Below are 21,003 nucleotides of genomic sequence, written 5' to 3'. Positions count from 1 at the left end.
GGGGAGGAACCTTGTGCACAAAATTGTCTCTGTAGAGTTCTGTTTATCCAGTTGCAAACACCCCATTGGGGTCCTGGAACGCACCCCGGCGGAGTCCGGAGACCAGTGAGATACTGCAGATAAACTAACAAAGAAGGAAGCAGCTCTTGTGTTGTGGGAAGGGAGGGGAATGAGCTAGAACCATACACAAGCACGTGGCTTCCCCCCCCCCCCAGCATTCCATAAAAGCAAATCCAAAGTCATCGCCCCTCTCCCCTCCCTCATTTTTTTTTTCTGGTACTGGGGCTTGAACTCAAGGCCTCACCTAGATTTTTCACTCCTGGCTAGCGCTCTACCACCTGAACCACAGCTCCACTTTGAGCCTCTTGCCGGTTCATTGAAGATTGGCGTCTCACAGACTTTCCCGCCAGGGCTGGCTTTGAATCACGATCCTCAGATCTGGGTCTCTGGAGTAGCTAGGATGACAGGCCAGAGCCCCCAGCCCCCAGCTTGAGCTCCAGATTCTTTTTTCTTTTTTAGAATGTGTATTTAATGTTTATGAGCATAAAATTGCTACGCATATTTATGCGGTACAGTGTAATATTTCAACACACGCACAGGAGCGCGCAGATCGTATCAGGGTAATTAGCACTTCCCCTTTTTATCTGTACGTTGAAGTCCTGGAGTCTCTCCTGCAGGTCTTCGTGCGCGACGAGCCAGGTTATGTGAGCAGCGGTTGCCTCACGACACTGCAGAACCCCGGGACTCCTTTTTCTTTCATAATTACAAAAATGCAAGTGTAAGATTAAAAAACAAAAACCACCAAAGTAACTATTGACTACTCAAATAGGATGCCCATCTTCAAAAACCACTGAAGAGGAAAAAAAGAAACAAAAACATCCAACTATGTAGCACAGGACCGTAAATGCGATGGGAAGAGAATCTCAGAGTGACGTGTCATTAGAAATTCAGATTTTCCTAATTCACTAAGAACAGCCTCTGTTCAGTTAAGAAGTGTAAGTCAGCGAGAGGTGGCATGGCTCACGCCTGTAATCTCAGCTACTCAGGAGGCTGAGACTGGAGGATCTCAGTTTGAAAGCAGACTAGGCAGGAAAGTCTGTGAGACTCATATCCTATTAAACATCAAAAAGGCAGAAGTAGAGCTGGGGCTCAAGTGACAGCATGATAGAGAGCCTTGAGCACAAGAGGTGCAGAGACTGTACCCCCAGCCCCGAACCCAAGCCCAGGCCAGCACCACCCGAAACAAAACAACAACAACAAAAAAACTAATCACAAAATCCCAAACTCATTAACGAATGACATTTAACAAAACCAAACCACAGAAAAATCTAGATGCAAACCTAACAACCTGTTTATAAAAATTACCAGAGGGAAAAGCCAGTGAAACAGAAAATGAACACAAGTCTGACTATTAAAAAAAAAAATAGAAAAATTCTCTCATTAAAAAAAAAAACAAAAAAACTTTAATATCCAAATGAGCACAGAACAACGAAATCTCTGGGAACTAATTTGGGAAGGGGAGTGTGATAAGGAAGAGTAAAGGGAGAAAAGTTGGTCCCACGAGTGTGATCAACATTGTACACGTGTGTGGCACTGTCACGATGGAAATGCTCTATAATTAAGTGATGTACGCTAATGAAATTTTTTTTTAAGTTTAACTTCAGACCGAGTGGGCCGGCTCGTTCCTGTAATCAGCTATTGGGGGGTAGAGATCAGGAGCCGATGGTTCGAAGTCAGCCTGGGGGGAAAGCGTTAGGGAGACTGCATTTCAACACACAAGATGGAGGTGGTGGCCCACACCCCTAATTCCAGCTAAGACGGAGGTACAGTTAGGAGGACTGAGTCTTGAGGCTGCCCCAGGCAAGGGCGTGAAACACTCTCTGAAAAACAACTGAAACAAAGAAGTTCTGAAAAGTAGCTAAAGTAATAGAACACTTGCCCAGCAAGAGGAAGGCTCTGAGTTCAAACTCTACTGCCATCGAGAATAACTTTAAGGAATATATTGGAAGACACATCATGCCACAGTGTGTTCGATGACCTGTGTCCTTTAGGAAGAGACGGAACACAGGGAGACATAGGAAGAGGATGACGGAAGAGTGGCAGGGGTCAAGGTGCACTGTGCTCAACTAACACGTCCAAGTAAAACCCCTTCTTCCAACTATGTAAACATAAAAGAGGAAGAGGAGGGGAGAGAGAAGGAGACAGAGACCACAGACAGGCAAAGGGCAGTTCTCAGGAGAGAGTTCACGGAAAGATTGAAGTTTTTTGTCCAATGTAACAGGCCAGCAAGACTCAACCCGAAATCATGCATGCAAATTTCTACAGGGCATTTGGGACTTAGTAACTTACACTGCCAACCATAAAAATCACGAGGCTTTCATCTAGTAATTCTTAGACTTTACCCGAAGTAAATTATGCAAAAGAAAGAAAGATTGCACCCAGATCGTTCGGCATTTTTTGGTAAATAGCAAAACATACATACACACACTTCAATGCCAGGAAGAGGTTCATTTCCCAAGGGTCAACCTACTCAATGGAAAATTTTTCTCTGCTATGTTTATGCTGACTCGGTTATGTAAAAAACCCACAAACTATAGCATTATACATTCAGAATGATTGCAACTATGATTTAAAAAAACCCACGCCCGAGGAGAAAAAAATAAAAAACCTAGAAAAAAAAATTCCACCTGTGCTTTCTTCCAGTTAGATGCAAAGTGATTTCTAAATAATTTACTTTTTCTCTTAATTTGTGTGTATATTTCTAATGACATCATACTTTCGGAAAACAACTCAAGAGGCTTCCAGATTTATACTAAATGCTGTGGGGGAGGGGGCGGGGAGAGGAGCCGAGAATAGAAGAATCGCTTTTGGGTTTCTCTCTTTTTTTTTTTTTTTGGCCAGTCCTGGGGCTTGGACTCAGGGCCTGAGCACTGTCCCTGGCTTCTTTTTTGCTCAAGGCTAGCACTCTGCCACCTGAGCCACAGCGCCACCTCTGGCTGTTTTCTATATATGTGGTACTGAGGAATCGAACCCAGGGCTTCATGTATACCAGGCGAGCACTCTTGCCACTAGGCCATATCCCCAGCCCTTTTGGGTTTCTCTTGAATGTCAGAGAAACAAAGCATCATCAGGGCATGATACTGAGGCCAAGAAAGCCATCGTGCTCACCGGTGCCCAGCGGACAGAACGGCACACCGCCTCGTCAGAGATGAACGCCTCAAGATGTAGTAGCATCTGGTGGGACAGGGGGGTAAATGAGAGAAGCCCTATGTTACCTGAGAAAGCAGATTCCACCAAGAGGGGAAGAGATCACCAACGAGACACCCATCCATTATTTGAAAAATAACGAAACAAAACACGGCCTGGGACAGTGGCACACACCTGTGAGCCCCGTAAGCGATCAAGAGGCGAAGGCAGGAGGATTCACGAGTTTGAGGCCAGCCTGGGCTACACAGCTCCATAGGTAAAGAAAGATATCTAAAATATAATTTTAAAGAGGGTAAAGAAAGATATCTAAAAATAATTCTTCCAGAAATAACGCTCCCCAAAATGTAATTCTGTCAAAGCTTGGTGATCTATTAATTGAAATAAATGTAGAAGTTAAAATGCTGTTCCTTTTCAAATTAGCGGTTTCGATTAAATAATCTTCGTTATTCTAAAGGTCAAAAGGAAGAGAACATTTACAATAGAAACTGAAATTGAAAAAAAAAAAAGCGTGCAATATCTCAATATAGAAAGCAAGGGGCAACCCCGCAGAGGCTTAAACAAATATAATAATTACAAAACTAATACGCCCTCTGAAAAGAAGCATCCATTCAAATAAACCCAGACATCTTTCGTTGATAAGAAACACAGAGGACATGAAAAAGGATGGGATGCAGAAGAGAAGGCTATAACGGCACATTTCTTTTTTCAAGTCGAAACGATTGAGAGAGTAACAGGAACTCCACAACGGTAAATAATGAAAAGACACCACATTCCATTTAGATCCCAATGAACAGAGCAAAAAGAACAAGGTGGAGACATGTCAGAAATGCAACAGAAAGCAAGCCAAAATTGCTGGGGGGGGGGGGGCGGGGGAGGGGAGTCATTGGAGTTAGAGACCTCCGTGATGCCTTCTTAAAACATCATCAATCAAACAGAGAAATTGGACCCTGGATGGCGCAGTTAATAGGAGAGCTAGCAGATCGGGGAAGAGCGGGCCATCATAAATCAGGGGAATATTCTCTGCGGTGCTGAAAGGTCGCTCACATCATTTATTCCCCCCGAGCTCCAGGCTAAGGCTGACTCCACTTCTCAGACCACAAAGAACAGACAGAGTGATTCTCGGAGCCGAGCCTCTTATCTGCAGCATCTCGGTTCCACCAGGCCGACGAGAGCTATTTCTAGGCGTCCTCTTGTACGGTCTAGTTGCTTCAATACCGCGCGAGTGGGCGATGGAAACCCGACGTGCAGGGCTGAGGTACCGGAAAGGAATGATGTTGGCACACAAGGCGCGGGTGCAGTTAGAGATGAAATGAAAATGGGGATTTGTTCTCGTGCTTGTAAACAGGAAAGCAAGAAACGTGAAGCGCGCCTACCCTGAGAGAATTCAGAAGAGGAACGGCAGTGGGGGAAGAGGGGGGTGCAGGGGACCCCGTCCCCTCCCCCCCCCCCCTTGGCTGCAGGGGGAGGAGCGAGGAGGGAGGACGGGCCAGGCTCTTCATCCTCGCCTCAGGCTCAGGACGGGCTCCGTGGGTGCCGCTTCTCGGGGCCACAGAAGGAGCGAGGCACCGCTCAGTGTCGACGAGCGGGCAAAGCAGCCGGGCCATGGGCGTGGGGTGTGCTACCAAAGGCGGGGGGATAGGCTCACGGCCAAGGTGGGGCTTGCTGGACTTGGTGACCTGGTCTGGATTCCCACCACGCAAGTCTGAGGATGATGGAAAGTTCCAGGCCCGGCTAGGTAGTGAGATCCTACCAAGGAGGAGGAGTAGGAAGAGGAAGAGGAGGAGGAGGAGGAGGAGGAGGAGGAGGAGGAGGAGGAGGAGGAGGAGGAGGAGGAGGAGGAGGAGGAGGAGGATAGAGAGAATACTTACAAACAATGGGGTCTCACAGGAGGGTATTTTGGGGTGTGGGGTATGGGGTGTCCTCCAGTCCTGGAGCTTGAACTCAGGGCCTGGGTACTGTCCCTGAGCTTTTTCGCTCAAGGCTAGTGGGTGGAGAGCGTGACTCACGGCTCCCCTTCAGGATTTTGGGTGGTTCATTAGAGATAAAGAGTCTCACCAACTTTCCTTCAAGGGCTGGCTTTGAACCTGGATCCTCAGATCTCAGCCTCCTGAGTAGCTCGGATGACCGGCCTAAGCCATTGGTGCCCAGTTGGTGTGTTTGTTTGTCATGGGGAAGTGGACTCTTCTTTCAAAGGGATTTTCGAAGGTTTAAGGAAGAGGAGGCAAAAAGCTCCTGTGTGTGAAGGGCGTTGGCCACACTTCCGTCGTCCTCCTGGCTGGCGTGGGGGGCTGGGGCTCTGTTCTCCCACGGGCCAGGCCCTGCTCGGTACCAGGCACCAAGCAAGCACTGGGAGCTGCCCTCCCCCTTAGTGCCAGCCCCCCCCCCCTCTCTGCACCGAGAGCGAGCCCCAACTCGCCTTGGCTTATGGTCACCCTACCCTCCGGCACTCAGAGTTCCACCTGGGGCAGCTGCGAGCTGTGTGCGCAGCTGAGGCCCCGAAACTCAGCTGCGCGCCTCCACCCGGACCCCACCCCCCACCCTCCCCCCCAGCCCCCCAGCCCCCCGTCATCCAGAGAACACGGAGGGCACGGCGGGCACCTGTCTGCAGTCCCGGCGGCTCTGCGAGGAGCCTTTCCTCCGGCCGAAGGCACAGACGCGAGGGCCAGATTGTGGGTGGGCAGAGCCCCGCACCGCCATTGGGGTGCTGTGGGATGCCAGCCTGGGGCCTTTCCCGGGCTGATCGCAGCTCTTCGGGGATCCTCACCCGAAAACCCAGTGTCCTCGGGATGTGGCATGGGGCACCCCAGCCAGGATGCAAATACTAACCCGGAAGCAGTTATCCATCACTATGGCCCTGGTAGGGATAGTTCATTCGTGTGTGTGTGTGTGTGTGTGTGTGTGAGTGAGAGAGAGAGAGAGAGAGAGAGAGAGAGAGAGAGAGAGAGAGAGAGAGAGAGAAGAACTAGGGGCCAGGATATAAGAAAGCACAGGCATAAAGAGAATAGCACATGCCCTCCCTGGTACAAGAGTTTGGTGGAGTTTGGGGGGGCTGAGTGGAGCTGGGGGAGGGGAGGAGCCAGTCCAGGGACTTGAGGTGGGACTGGCTCTGTGGCAAGTACCCCACAGAGAAGGGGGGGTAGGGGACACTCCTGGGGTGTTGCGACTCGTATACCCACTTTCCAGATGACGCGCGAGAGGCTCAGCGACGCTAAGGAGTGTGTGTGCGTTCAAAAAGGCAGGGGGGAGGGGAAGGATCACGCATCCCGAGTTCCCCCTCCCTCGGGCTTCTTCCACGGCCTGTCACCAAGGCCGGAGCAAGAGCAGCCGTCTCTGAACGGAAGGCGGGCCAAGCCGGCCCCGGGTCCCACACCTCCGCTCCCCGTATCTGTTGCCTCTGAGTCGCGCAACGCCCAGCCTAGGACAGTCCCACAGACACTGCCTAGCCTGCGGGCTCACTCCCGGAGAAGAAACTAGAAGCTTCCGGATCCTAAATGCCGGTGCATCGTCCCTCACGCCTCTCCCAGAGACGCTGGAGTAGAGTTCAAGAACAGTCCAGGCGGAGGAAAGCACCTGACCGCCGCAGACGGGTAAACCGAGGCGCAGCTGGTAAGTGGCTGGCCCTTGGCGTGGCACAGACCTCCTTCCTTGGGGCCTGCAGGTTACAGTTCGTGACAACGTGTAATCGTGAGCCTCTGGTAAATCCCCGACACGATGGTGGGCTAGCCGCAGGCCGTGGGCCCGTGGACCGTGTTGGCACGTGAGGCGAGCCCGGGACCGCCCCACCCTGCCGAGACAGCGCAACCGTGACTCAGACCAAGAGGAAGCCGAGGGCTCGCAGAGAAATGTCACCCGCGATCGGGAACGAGCCGGGCCTGCAGGGAGCCGCGGCGGTGGCTGCCAAAGACCGCGCGGGGGTTGTCATTGTCCCCAAAGCCTGGGGCAGCCCCAGGGGTAGACAGAGCCCAGCCCCACAAAGCCTGGCTGAGCTCAGGCTGGGTCACAGGCCCTGTGCCTCAGTTTCCTGAAAGGCCCAGAGGTTGTTACCTGTGTTGGGAGGGTGGGGGGGGGGCGTCCAGCAGAGCCAAGGGAGCGGAGAGGTGTCACTTCTCCTGCAGGCCTGGCCTCCTGCCTCCGCTGGGCAGGGCCACTTCCCTTCTCTGGGTCTGAACTTCCTCGGGGTACCGTGGGGGGTGGGGGTGGAGCCAGGAGGTCGTAAGTGACTCCCAAGGCAGCTGTCTGGTCGAGGTGCCTAGAGAGAATGGTGGGGGGGTCGGGGGGGGACCCTCCCTTCAAAGAACCAGAATATTGGGTATCCAGAGCATGTTTCTAGAAAGGTTTGCATGCCTACGTCCTCTTGGTGGTCGAAACCACTACCCCGCTTCAAGAGAGAGGCCAAGAGGCCGTGTGTACGTGCGTGCGCGTGTGTGTCTGTGTGGACGTGTGTGTGTCTGTGGGATGGAGAACTACTGACCACAGACGCAGGCGGCGCTGAGTGCCTTGCTCGGCCCGCGTGTGTGTATTCCTGGGGACTTCCATCTTTCGGGGTGAGCACTAAGAGCCTCCCAGCAGGTGAGCCCCGAAGAGCCCAGGCAATCAGTAAAGTCAGGGCTGACAGCCTGGCCCGGTAGGAGCTGGTGCCCAACACAGGCCAGGGAGGAGCCGGACTTGCTCGGAGAACCCAGGCTCCAGCTGTCTTGACATGTTGTTCTGCCTGTGGCTTTCATAGCCAACCAGGACACCGAGGCCAAGCTGGCCTGGGTGCCGAGGCAGGATTCGAGTCATCTGAGACGGAGGCCGGCTCCCACTGGGCGAGAAGCCTGGGCCGCAGCAGCAGGGTAGAGAGACACAGGCGTCCAGGGCCCACCTTGCTGCCCAGAGCCTGCCTGTGGGGGCCCGGGAAGGGGCCACATGGCCCTGTGTCTCCTCAGAGAAGCCCTCCCCCACCCGCTGCCCTGGGTAGCTTCTTCTCGCAAATCTTTCCTTTCCCTACGTCCTCCTTGCCGTTGTTTCTGTCTGAGAGCGCGGGCCGGGAGCTGACCGCTCGCACCTGCCGGCCCAGCGGCCCCGGAGACGGAGCACAGAGGGTCTCAGGGAAGACAAATCCAAGACACTCCTGTCTCCAGTTCACCACCAACACGCTGGAGGTGGAGGCTCGGCCTTGAGCCAAAAAAAAAACGCCAAGCAAGAGCCCGAGGCCCTGAGTTCAAGCCCCAGTACAGGCATACACACAAAAAGAAAAAAAATCATAAATGCATGCAGACACCTGATTCCCATACGTGTGTCAATAGGATTAGTAAATTACCTAAAAGACCACCATCTGCTTCCCCTAAACACACTTGCCCCCTGCCCCATGCACTCCAGAGATTCCCCTAATACCCCAAGGGTTGAGCCCCAGCGGGGGTGGCCAGGCAGGGGCCTGGCCAAGCCTTCTCTGTCTAGTCCTCCCTACGTCTTTAAATCTCCCCGGAGAGAGCCTTCAAGAAGAACTGCTGTCCAGGCCTCTCACCACCCAGAACAGCGTAGAGGCTGGGGAGTCCCGGGGCAAGATCCGGCCGCCTTGGAGAGGGAGACCCCAGGAGGTGACACCGGGGTGACGCTGGAGCACGTACCTCCGGTTCCCAGCAGAGCGGCGAGGAGGGGGATCCAGGAACGGGCTCCTTCCAAGGCGGGGAGCAAGCTCTTCGGGAGTGCTCAGCCAGAGGTGCCCCCTCCTCCCCTCACCCCTGCAGCCGTCGAAGGCCCAGCGCCGCCTCCATGAAGGCCCCCCGTGGAGGGGTCCGTTTGTGCAGAAATGAGCCGGGTAGGGAGCAGGGGAGGGCAAGGCGAGCGAGGGAGAGGCCGGAGGCACAGAGAACAGCCCTGGTTCTGTCCTAGGACGCCGGAGAAGCTCATCCCGGGGGGCCGGGGCTCCCGTGCGGCTAAGGACCCGGGTTCTAGGACACGTCAAGAGAGCAGAGGCCAGCCAGAAAGGAGAAAGGGTGACCGGATCATACCTGCAGAACAGGTACGTCATACAGGAAGCGGTCCCCTGAAAGAGGAAACGCAGACGTTCTTCGGACCCTTATCTAAGTCGAGATCAGCTAGGGTGGGACGGGGCCTCTCGGGGACTGGACACTGGCAAGCCCAGCCAGGGGGCAGTTTGGAATGAGGCAACAATCATAGAGAGAAAAAAAAGAATCGGGACAGGAAGTGAGGTCAGGGAGTTTGGGAGAGAAGGTCCCCGGGTCAGTGGAGGCGATCGGATTCTTAAAATAGTCCCACCAGGCCTGGGAGCCACCACGCTCCCTCAAAGGAGCTCTCTGCGACCTGGAGCCCATTGCCTAACTTCCCCGGAGTCACAAGTTCACCCCATCAGCCAACGTGCGATCATCTGCTAGGTAGCCAGCAGCTGCGGCACCTGCCCCCAAAACCACAGACAGGAGTCCCAGCAGGAAGGTTCCGCAAGCTCATCCCACAAACCCACCTCCACCCCCCCAACCCCCCCACCCCAGTCACCCTGAGAGAGTGTGTTTGGACCAAGGGTGGGGGTGGGGAAGGGGTGATGTTGACAATGGGACCCTCCTGAATGAAGGCAGCTGAGTTCCCAAGCAGAAGAGCAAGCATCCACAGAGGGGAAGGCAGGAGAAACCGAGGAAGGGGAGGCGGGGGGGAGGGGGGGAACAGAGCAGTCTTCTAGACCCAAACCCCCCAGGTTTTCTGTCCCCAAGTCACGTGACTTCCACGGGTGAGCTGGGAGCACTAGCTGGAATCTCGGCCAAGTCCTGAGGGCTGCCCGCCCCCCTCCTCCAGCCACCAACCCAGGCTGAAGATGTCTCGGCATCTTGAGCGTACGTCCCAGGGTTGACATCCAGGCAGGAGCCAGCAGCTGGTGAGAGCACCCCCTCAGCGCCCCCACCCCTGGGATCTGCCTGCCATCTTCCTGGGAATGTGGCATGGTGGGTGCTCCTCTCAGAGCCTCCTGAGTCCTCCCTGCAAGCCATTCTCCCTGTGGCTACTCCGGCTACTTCTTAGGTCTTTGCTCTCAAAGGTTAACAAGATGGCGCCCTGAAACCCCCTGAATGTGCAAAAAGGAGACACAGTGCGCGAGGGTTGTCTTGGCACTTGAAGTGTAAAGGCACCCCTGGGAGAGGGAACGTCATTCGCCACAAAGGGTCTAGAAAAGATGGGTGTTCGAGGTGTCTCCCCCCCTCCCCTGCTGAACTCAGGGAGAGAAAAAGTGGGGGGGGGGGGTGTCTGTGTGTCTGTGTGCGTGTGTGTGTGTGTGTGTGTGTGTCTGTGTCTGTGTCTGTGTCTGTGCCTGGACTAGGGCTTGAACTCGGGGCCAAGGGCACTGTCCCTTAGCTTGGCTTGTTCATTCAAAGCAGGTACTCTACCACTTGAACCACAGCTCCACTTCCATCTTTTTGCTGGAGTGGAGGTAAGAGTCTCACAGCCTTTTCTACCCAGGCTGGCTTGGAACCTGGATCCTCAGACCTCAGTCTCCTGAGTAGCTAGGACTACAGGCGTGAGCGCCGGGGGTCCAGCTTGAGCTTGGTGTTTTATGTTCGTGAGGCTGCCGCCTGGATGGAAATCTACCTCGTTCTCTGGCTTCCCCATCTTAGGAACACTGAACAAATGCTTCAGCCTTCAAACCACTGGCTTCCTCTTTCTTCTTCTTAGTTTTTCCTTATCAAGTAGTGGTACAAAGTAGTGGTGGTTTCGATTCCACAAGTCAGGTCATAAGTACACTTCACCGTGATCAAGGTGAACCCTGACATCGTTCTCCTCAGTCTCTCCCCAGCCCCTCCACATCCTCGAGTGGTTCAGTTTTCACATAATCTAATGACTGTATTTCCTCGCCCTTCCCCTTCCCCCTCCCCAGCTCCAACATGGTGCATCTCCACCTCCTGGTGTTCATGTTGTTAAAAGGGTCAGAGGCATTACACCCGTTGGACTCCCCTGCTGAATCGACTCTCCTTCAGTCAGTGTGTCTGTGTATGTATGCACAAAACCTGTATGTGTGTGTTCGTGTAGATGTGTATTTTAGGTCTAAGTTCCATCTAGGAGAGCAAAGGTGTCACTTGCCTGTGAACAGTGGCTTCCTCCTCCTCCACTGTCCCCAGGGCTGGGGGCGGGGAGGGGGGTTGGGGGCTGGAGAGCCAGACCCAGGGCGATTGTATATCTCCTGAGGGTCACCTCTGACCCCCGTGGTCCCTGCCCAGGCCTCTCTGCCCAGGCCGCCTCTGGCCTTTCCTTGACATTGCCGAAGGTTATAGACACTGAAATGTTCTTGCTGATTTCTTGGGGGGTGTCGGGGGCGGGAGGGAGGGGGGGCTGGGCAGGTGATGAATCCTTTTGAAATACGAATTTTCCGTTTCCTGTGGCCGTGGCCTGTTTCCTCTATCAGGGGCTTGGTGTGCATTTACTCTTTAGCTGTTACATTTCTAGTCCTCTCTTTTGTGAACTTTTTCTCTTCTCTTCCTCTCCCCTCCCCCCCCAGCCCCCCCCCCCCCAGCATAATATGTTTTAAGCATTGTTTCCCTGCACGGAAGTTGTTAGTCCTGCTGGTGATTGATTCTGTGTGTTCTGGTGGATTGCCTTGTAGCAGATGATTCATTCTGGTTACTCCCATGGGTTGTCTTTAATAATGAGAGTACTCGCCTCTGTTACTCTGCTTTACATTGCCGTAATCACCTAACTCAGAGAAGTACTTTAAGAAGGGACCACTCAGGCTTATGGTTCCAGAAGCTTCTGGCTAGGATCACTTGGCTCCTTTTTTTCCGGGCCTGCTGTGAGGCAGAGCTTCGCCATAGTGAGAGTTGAGAAAGGCCGGGGACCTGGGGTGATCTTCAAAGACACATCAGCCCAGGAGGACTTCCTCCAGCCAGGCCCCGCCTCCTTCCGGTCACCTCACAAAATAGTGCCACCAGCTGGAGACCAAGTGCTGGGGGACACTTCCTGCTGAAACCAAAGCACACCTTCCAGAGTTTGTCTCTAACTGTGGTATTCACTTCCTTCCTGGAAATCCTTGAGTTCGTGTGTGTATCTGTGTGTGTGCAAGCCTGTGTGTGTGCCAGCACTAGGGCTTGAACCCAGAGCCTAGCTGTTATGCTCAAGGCTGGTGCTCCCTCACTTGAAGCACAGCTTCGCTTCTTTTGGTGGTGAATGGCCTCACTGATTTTCCTGCACTGGCTGGCTTTGAACTGCAAGTTCTCAGATCTTAGTCTCCTGAGCTGCTAGGGTTACAGGTGTGAGCCGCTGAGGTTTGGCTTTGAGTTCATTTCTATTGGTTATAAATCCTGGAGTGAAGATAAGGATATTCTTCTCCAATACCAAGAGCCCAATAGTCGGGGCTTTGACCAACCCTGACATGCCCTGGTATCATGTGCCAGCAGATATAGATTCTACTTCTACTCCTTGATGTCAAGGACTTTCCCATCATGCCCCTCTCCAACACTAAGTTCAGGTTTCTTCTCCATCTCTAGATGCACGCCATTAATGGGGGTGACAGCCCCCTCCCGGACATGTTGCATGTCCCAAGGATTCGTCAGCGAGCTACAACTTCCAAATAAATCAGTTACCACCAGGAGGTGTACAAAACACAGCCTCAAGACAGAGGAGGCACCCAAGAGTCTAGACTTAGGTCAGGCAGCAAGCCCAAGGAGGCAGGACCACAAGCCCGCCCAGGAGGAGGCTCTAGCCTCTGTTGTCAAAGTCTAGCCAGTGTCTGAGCGCACCCAGCACCTGGCAAGGGTACCCTCCTGAAGAGAAACCCTCCGCACTACAGCCCCCCGCCATCTCCTGGGTACCTGCTCAGCAGCTGTTCTGCTGCTGGGATGCCTTGAGGAAGAGAAAATGTGAAAAGGATGACCCAGGAACAAAAACCCGGCTTCCCGTGAAGGTAGAAAACAAGCCCTGACCTCCAGGGGTACCGCTGCACAATCTCAAGTGACCAGAAGTCTTTGTTGATGTATTATGCAACTCTTAAAGTACAGAAACAGCTGGGAAGGCACGCTGAATGCTGTTATATAAAACACATGATGTTAGAAGAAAGGAAGGCTGTGATGGAAAGGGAAAGTTCTCAGCGTTCATTAAAATAATTGGATCTACACTTCTAAATGAAAAGAACACGGGCATGAATATTTATCAGATGAAAGCACAGAGGCCTTTTGCCTAAACACCCCCAGAGAGCTACACTGGAGGTAGAAGAGGAGGAGGTGGAGGAGGAGGAAGAGGAGGTGGAGGAGGAGGAGGAGGAGGAGGAGGAGGAGGAGGAGGAGGAGGAGGAGGAGGAGGAGGAGGTCCCGCCCCTCCCATGCTGGCTAGGCCCTGTCTCTGTCCCCAGCCTCTGCTTGAAACCTGACTTCCTGCTCAGTTTCCCACCCTGGTCCTGGTCCACTCTGGGCCTCTTCCTGCCTGGCCTCCTGCACTAACTCTAGCCCGAGCCCTGCCTCCAGCAGCTCCAGGGCCTCCGTTTCCACACCTGGGCAGTGGGCACAGTTACACTGCAACAAGACCTTCTCCTTCTCCATCCTTGTCATGGTCTCTCTCTGTGGCTCTCATTCTCTCTGTCTCTCTCTGTCTCTGTCTCTGTCACTTTCTACTTGGTCATAGAACAAGTTCTTCAGGAACAGACACACAAGACAGAACTCAGGTTTCAGAGCCTTGGGGGCCAGCTCCCCCTCTTTTCACAATGCCAAGGGAGCCACAGCTCCGCTGTCATGTAGCCATCCTAACTCTCCCTGGGGCTCCTCCCCCTGTGAGCTGCCCCCCTCCTCCTGCTTGCCCATCTCCCCTGACCCATCTCCCTCCAGCCAGCCCAGCCAGGCCCGCACCTCACCGGCCCGCCCTTCCCCTGCCCTGGCCTCTCAGCCCAGGAAGTCTTCTGACATCTGGGGCTCTGGCTTGGTCGTTAGGTGGATGCCTGACCTTTGGCCCCTCTCCCTACCTCAACCCCACCTCTGGGGCAGTCACGGGGAACTGGAGCTTCACACGGAATCCGTTTTCTTGAAAAGACTATGTAAGGACTGGGTTTATGGTGCAAGTGGTAGAGCACCCGCTAAGTAAGTGTGAAGTCCTGAGTTCTATCCCCAGCACCACGGTAAATAAATAAAATAATCACACAATGCATTTTACTCCCTTTAAACACATAAAAACATACCACGAGCGTTCTCTTCCTGTAACAAGAGCACTAGGCAACGTGTCAGCTCAACCTCTAACCTGGGCCTTCACCCCACTCTCCCGAAAAATGATACACACAAATACTTCGTAGTGCTTTGAGAACTGCTACCATCTCCTGGCGGGTTTTCACGTGAAGGACAGGGAAAGTGCTGGATACACTCGATTCAGCAGGTCAATGAAGGTTCCAGACACTTCTTTGGGAAGTTGTGGAAAATACAAGAGGCTCAGGAACCCGGAAGAGGCCTTGTGGAGCCCAGAGCCTCCCATGAAGCCCTCTGGTGGCCTGGCTTGACTCTTCTCTCCCATTCCCCTTGGGCATCTGCCTCCCAGGGGGTCCCCTTCCTAGGAGGACAGGCTGCTACTTGGTGGTGACTCAGCTCAGCTCAGCTCTCTGGCTCCCAGGGACAAATAGGAAGGCATAGAAGGTGGCGGGGGGGGGGGGGGGGGGGAGTCCCATCTGGCCTGTCCTATCTCCACTCGCTTCTGTCCTAGGAGGTATGGAGGCTACGGGGGGGGGGGGGGGGCTGATGACCCCTTCTGGATCCCCAAATGTCCAATCTCCTTGGATTGATCTCTCTGCCAGAGCAGAATTCCTGGCTGTCAGGGACAGGAAGAATTCCCAGACCACCCCAAGGGGGGCCCAGCCCCCAGACTCCAGCCCTAACGTCTGGTAGCAAGGCTTTATCCAGCAGCCTTTGCTCTGCCAAGGAAACCCCCACCTGTCTCCTGGGGAGCTGGTTTGGGGGAGCCGCCTCCTGCTGCCAGCAGGATCCTGACTCCCACCGCCCGGGGGAGGACCAGGTGCCCCCTGGCAGGAAGCCCCAGAGAGGAGGCAAGGGGGCAGGGCAGCTGGGCAGGCTGGGGTGGGGGGGAGGAGCTAGAGGCCAGAGCAGAGCCAGGGGGAGGAGACTCCGCCCTCTGACTTGAGCATCTTGGTTCTGTTCTTGTGGGTGTGTCCTGGTGATTTCACACAAGGACAAAGAAGGGCGCTCCAGACGGGAAAGTTCTATTTGCAGCACCGCTGTGCCCACTGTGAAGATGTGGACGCCGAGGACTCTAGCGGCCACATCAGCATCAGTCCATGGGCAGAAACAGGGCAAAGCCCCTACAGCCTGAGTCTGTTCATGTTAGGCTTCATTTGGGCCCCGGGCTCTGCCCATCGACTACCACACTGCCCGGGAGTGGGCAGCCCAGCCAAACACATCCTCCGCCGCGCTGTCTGAGGTCTCTCCACGGGATGGGCTCCTGGGAGATGTCTGGGCTTGGGAATTTTCTGGAGTGACCGAGGGTAGGCACCATGTTTATCTTTGGGCATCTTTGTGGCAGGGTGGTGGAGAGAATGGAAGGCCAGAAAGCCAACAATGGCTGTGTTGGCGAAGAGGCAAGACTTAGGGAACCAAGAGTCTCCAGATGGCGTCTGTCCTGGGGGGGGGGGCGGCGGTGGGCACAGGAGTCCCCAAGTCTACCTCTGTTCTCTGAGGCCAGGGACCACAGTCGGGTACTTTCTGTCTTGGCTGGCTTTGAGTCGTGATCCTCGGATCTTAGCCTCCCAAGCAGCCAGGATGACAAGCGTGAGCCACCGGCAGGCAGGGCAAGAATCATTCTTGAGGTCCTCAGGCAACAGGTCCTACACTGTGCAGATGGGACAGAGAACCGAAACACAATCCCGGCCACACGTGTCCCTGCCTGGTGAAGAACCCAAGTCCTGCCAGTGTCCTTGTGACCCGGCTCTGTGGGGACGCAGCCAGAAGCTGAGCCTCTCCACCTGCCAGGCCCTAAGGGAAAGAAGGTTGTGTTAGCCTGCTCAGGCCTTGTGGAAGAGGCAGGGGTGAGGAATGAGTGAGAATGAGGGGATGGGGGGGAGGGGTACCATCTCATGGTCATGGACAGAACAGACAGAATACCAAGGGAGGCTAAGGCAACCAGAGGCAAAGAATAATAGGGGTAGGGAGAGGAAAAGCAAATTCACAGATCAGTGCAGGGGGGGAGGGTTATCGTGAGACTGGGATTTGAGAGGAAGAGGCCAAGAGGACTGGAGAGGCAGCTACCTCCTGTGGAGAGTACTTACCAAGCAGTGTTTAGAAAATGGCAGAGCATCTCAGTGATGAGCTGTGTGTTAAGAATGCAGTCCAGGCCCAGCGCGAGTGAGTCACCCCTGTAACCCTAGCTACTCAGGAGGCTGAGATCTGAGGATCGCTGTTTGAAGCCAGCCCAGGCAGGAAAGTTTATGAGACTCTTATCTCCAAATGACCAACACACACACACACACACACACACACACACACACACACACACACACACGCAGGCCAGAAGTGAAGCGGTGGCTCTCAAGCCCCAGTCCTGGCTTACACACACACACACACACACACACACACACACACACACACACACACACTGAATACTTCTCCATGTTTAATGTGTGTTTAGCTTGCCAGCGGCTCCTTGCTCTTGGCCATGACACAGACTGACCCCATCCTTCTGCAGAGCTGGTCCAGGAGATCCACTAGTTCTCACCCTGATCTGTTCAATCACTCCCTGCCTGCTCGCCAGGAATTCAGTGTTGTGCGGCATCCCCCGGGCTAGCACCACCATCCTCAGGAAAATGGGTTCTTACGGATTTAGGGATGTGACTAGAAAATGGGGGGGGGGGGGGTGAAGTCACTGGTACAAGTGATGGCAAATGACCTTGGCAGTGGGAGCCAAGGACGGGGATCAGCGGATGTGCTGACGCCAGCCAGAAGCACTCGGACCCACGCCAGCCCTGTGCAAAGCGCCAACGCGTAACTAAAAAGCACGTTTGCCATCAGGAAGAGTGCATTGAAGCAAGTGTGACTGGCGATTCAGTTATAGTCTTAACTCAGGGGAATAAAACTCATTCCACACTCCCCACTCCTTTCCCAATAACACTGAAGCTTTTGCTGAACTTGCTGGCTAATTTTGTGTCCTGCTTTAAGTACTGTGTTCAGGCCAAGCATGGTGGGTCACGCCTGTAATCCTAGTTCCTCAAGAGGCTGGTTCTGAGGATCATGATTCGAAGCCAGCTAGGGCAGACAACCCCAAGAGACTCCAATTAACTATCAAAAAGTGGAGTGGTGGCTCCAGTGGTAGAGCACCAGCAAAACAAAAAGTGAAAGGACAGCACCCGGCTCTGAGTTCAAGCTTCAGTACCAGCACATGCACACACAGGTGCACGCACACACACACACACACACACACACACACACACACACACACACGGTGTCAACATTAACTAGTCCTCACAGGCTACCTGTGAGCCTTCCTGAAAGACCACACCAGCCTCCATCCAGTACCAGCTGGGGCTGGTAAGGCTTTCCTTGCTCTTCTGAGAGACCTTTTGTGGAAGCTACTAGAAAAGTGGCACCACTACAGATTAAACACAGTAGGAGAGGCCCCTCATCTTTAATGAAGCCTGACATCAAAGAGACCGAGAAAACTGAAAATAATGCCTCTATTCTCATTAAATATGTCCACTGAGTATTTTTCCTTTTTATTTATTTATTGTTTTGTGGTGCTAGGGATGGAACTCGGGGCTGTGTGCATTCTAGGCAAAGGCTCTATTACTGAGTCACAGTCCCCAGACTGTTTCGAAGTAGAAATACTGATTGATAGGGTCTCCATAGTGAAAATCTTAGGCTGGGCACTGGTTGCTCACAACCTATAATCCTTGCTATTCCAGAGGCTGAGAGCTGAGAACCAGGGTTCAGTGCAGACAAATCCAAGAGACTCGCCTCCAATTAACTAGCAAAACGCCAGAAGTGGAGGCATGGCTCAAGTGGTAGGGCACTAGCCATGAACCAAAAACCCAAGCAGGACCTCCAGACCCTGAGTTCAAGCCCCAGTACTAGCATGAAAAAAATAGAAAGAATGAGAGGATTAGGGAGAGAGAAAGAGAGAGAGAGAACTAAGGGCATGGTTCAAGGCGTAGAGCACCTGCCTAGCAAGTGCAAGGCCCTGTAAGTACAAGCTCAAATTCCAAGACTACCAAAAAAAATCTTGGTCAGGTGCTAATAATGATTCACACCTATAATCCCAGCTACTCCGGAGGCTGAGATCTAAGAATTCACAGTTCAGAGTCACCCGGGGTAGGAAAGACTGTGAGACGCTTATCTCCAATTAATCACCAAACAGCCAGAAGTAGAGCTGTGGCTCAAGTGGTAGAGCACTAGCTTTGAGTAAAAGAGCTCAGAGATAGCACTCAAGCCCTGAGTTCAAGCCCCAGGATTGGCACCCACCCCCCCCCAAAAAAAAAGTTTTGGAGGTCCTTTAAGGATATATAATAGTCTAAAGGAGTCCTGCGGTCTCAGGGCGTGAGACTCCCTGGCTTGGATGCAATGTGGCAGAGCAAGAGCCCGGAGCAGCGCTACTGGGAGCCAGAGCCTATCAGCCCACCCCATGCATCTTCCCTGGGCGCCATGCAAAGCAATGGAACTTGTGGGGGAGCTTCCATCTCTTCGTTCTGTGCCTTCCTCCTCTTCTCTGGCCCTTCTTCCTAGCGCTGCTCTCGCGTTGCTTTGCTTTCCCCTCCCTTAGTCCCAACTCTCATACCAAGAGCCACACAGATAACGAAACCTTCCCTTCTTCCTGAAGCTTTCTCTCACTTCGCAGTCGAGATTGAATGACATTTGAAATAGACTTTTCATTATTACTAATCCCAAATCAAAGTAAGTAATGTGCATATTTTGAAAACGCATCTTCGCACGCATGAGATGCTTTTTCCTATCAAGTTGGCAGAGATTTATCAAACAGAAGGTAATCTGGAACATGGACTCTTAAAATTAACCTGCTCTAGCCTGGCACTCGTGGCTTATGCCTATGCCTATAATCGATCGCAGTTCAAAGGCAGCCTGAACAGGAAAGTCTGTAAGACTTACCTCCAATTAACCACCAAAAAAAGCAGGAAGTGGAGCTGTGGCTCCGGTGGTAAAACAATAGCCTTAGACAAAAAACAAAAAAACAAAAACAACTGAAGGACAGCATTCAGGCCCTCAATTTAAGCCCCGGGACTGGTACACACACACACACACACACACACACACACACACACACACACACACACACACACGTAGCCTAGCCTTTAACCCAGAGGAGCACAAACAGCCACCAGCTCCCCTTGGCACCAGTTGCAGCCTGGAATTGTCTGGGTTCTTACAGAGAGGGTTCTCGAACGTCAGGCCGAGACCACCGGCCCAAAGGAACCGTTCCCAGGACCTGCTGGCATGACCCACGGCAGGAAACACTGGAAAGACCCTGTGGCGGGTACAGCTGGGACACTGGGAGTCACACACCTGGTGGCCTCTTGCAAGTAGGGGGAAATGTCCTTCTGGATCTCCAAGCCTTGTGCCAGGAATGCATGCGTGGAAGTCACAGCCCGGTCCTAGCCATAGCGCCTGGACAAAGGCAGCTGGAGTCTGCCGATGACTCCAGCTCTGGCCTCTGCTTTTCCCATGGTGCCTCTGGCCACTCTGCTCTTCAGTTGCTTCTCAGAGTCCCTGCAAGCAAGACCCTTGTCCTCAGACAGCTGGGAGGGTCGTGGGGGGTTTTCAAGTATTTGGGGGGTGGGGGAGGGGGGTGCTGCAGAATCATGGAGATCTCACATCACCAAAGCTGAAGCTTTCAGATGGTCAGACAGGCGTCTCCCCAGCAGACGCCGCTGGTCAGCTTGTACCTGGCTTGACTTACCCACTGCCTTCTGGAGCATTCCATTGTGCACTGGGAGGCTCTGACCTGTGGCCTAGGCTCCTACAGCCTCCCATGCTTCCAGCGCCACTCTCTTCCCTACCACTAGCCGGGGAGTGCCCTGGCTACCACGATTCCTGATGCTTTTGGTCCATTGATAATATTTTTACTCCGTTCCAACTAGGATTTGGTGAATTAGGGTGATTCCTGGACTCACAGGCACCCCAGAAAAAGCTTGCTCCCCAGTGACCAGAGGCAGGGAGAGTGATGCCTGGCTGAAGTGGCCAGCAGCCACCAAGGAGGTTTTGTGGGGGTTCAGGAGCATTCCTCGGGGTACCCGGGATGGTGAGAATAATTCCTCTCCACTCCAATGGTCATTGCAGCAATCTCAGAACCTGTGGTTAGGTTCCATTCCACGGCGCATGGGGGTGAAGTTGCTGATGGAATCCAAGTTGCTAACCCACTGACCTAACAACTGGGAAATTGCTCCAGATTACCTGGGTGAGCCCAACATCATCGTAAGCATTCTTAAAGCTAGAGATGGAGCTGGAAGAAAGTCACAGGGACAGGAGATGCAAAGGACTCAGCCACTCCTTAGGAGAGGAAAGATGGGGCCACAAGCCAAGGAATGCCAGGATACAAGCGGAGCAGCCACCCGAACGCCTCCCGAAGGTCAATAGACGTGCGCACGCCTTGATCGCACACCAGCAAGGCTTGTGCTGTCCATCTGACCTACAGAACCATAAGAGAATGCATCGTGCTGTTTTAAGCCACAGAAAAGGCGGCGTGTTATTGGAGGATGAGCCTGAACACACGCAGGAAGAGAGGGCTGGCAATTCCCAAGGCATCTGGAAGCTTCCTCCCCTGTGGAGGCAGGTAGGTCCTCGGTGGCAAAGGCTCTGGGGTCTGTTTAGGCCTTGGGGAACAAGTCACATTAGC

The sequence above is a fragment of the Perognathus longimembris genome, chromosome 4 (assembly GCF_023159225.1).
Source record: "Perognathus longimembris pacificus isolate PPM17 chromosome 4, ASM2315922v1, whole genome shotgun sequence".
Taxonomy (NCBI): domain Eukaryota; kingdom Metazoa; phylum Chordata; class Mammalia; order Rodentia; family Heteromyidae; genus Perognathus; species Perognathus longimembris.
Note: the sequence above shows the minus strand (reverse complement) of the source record.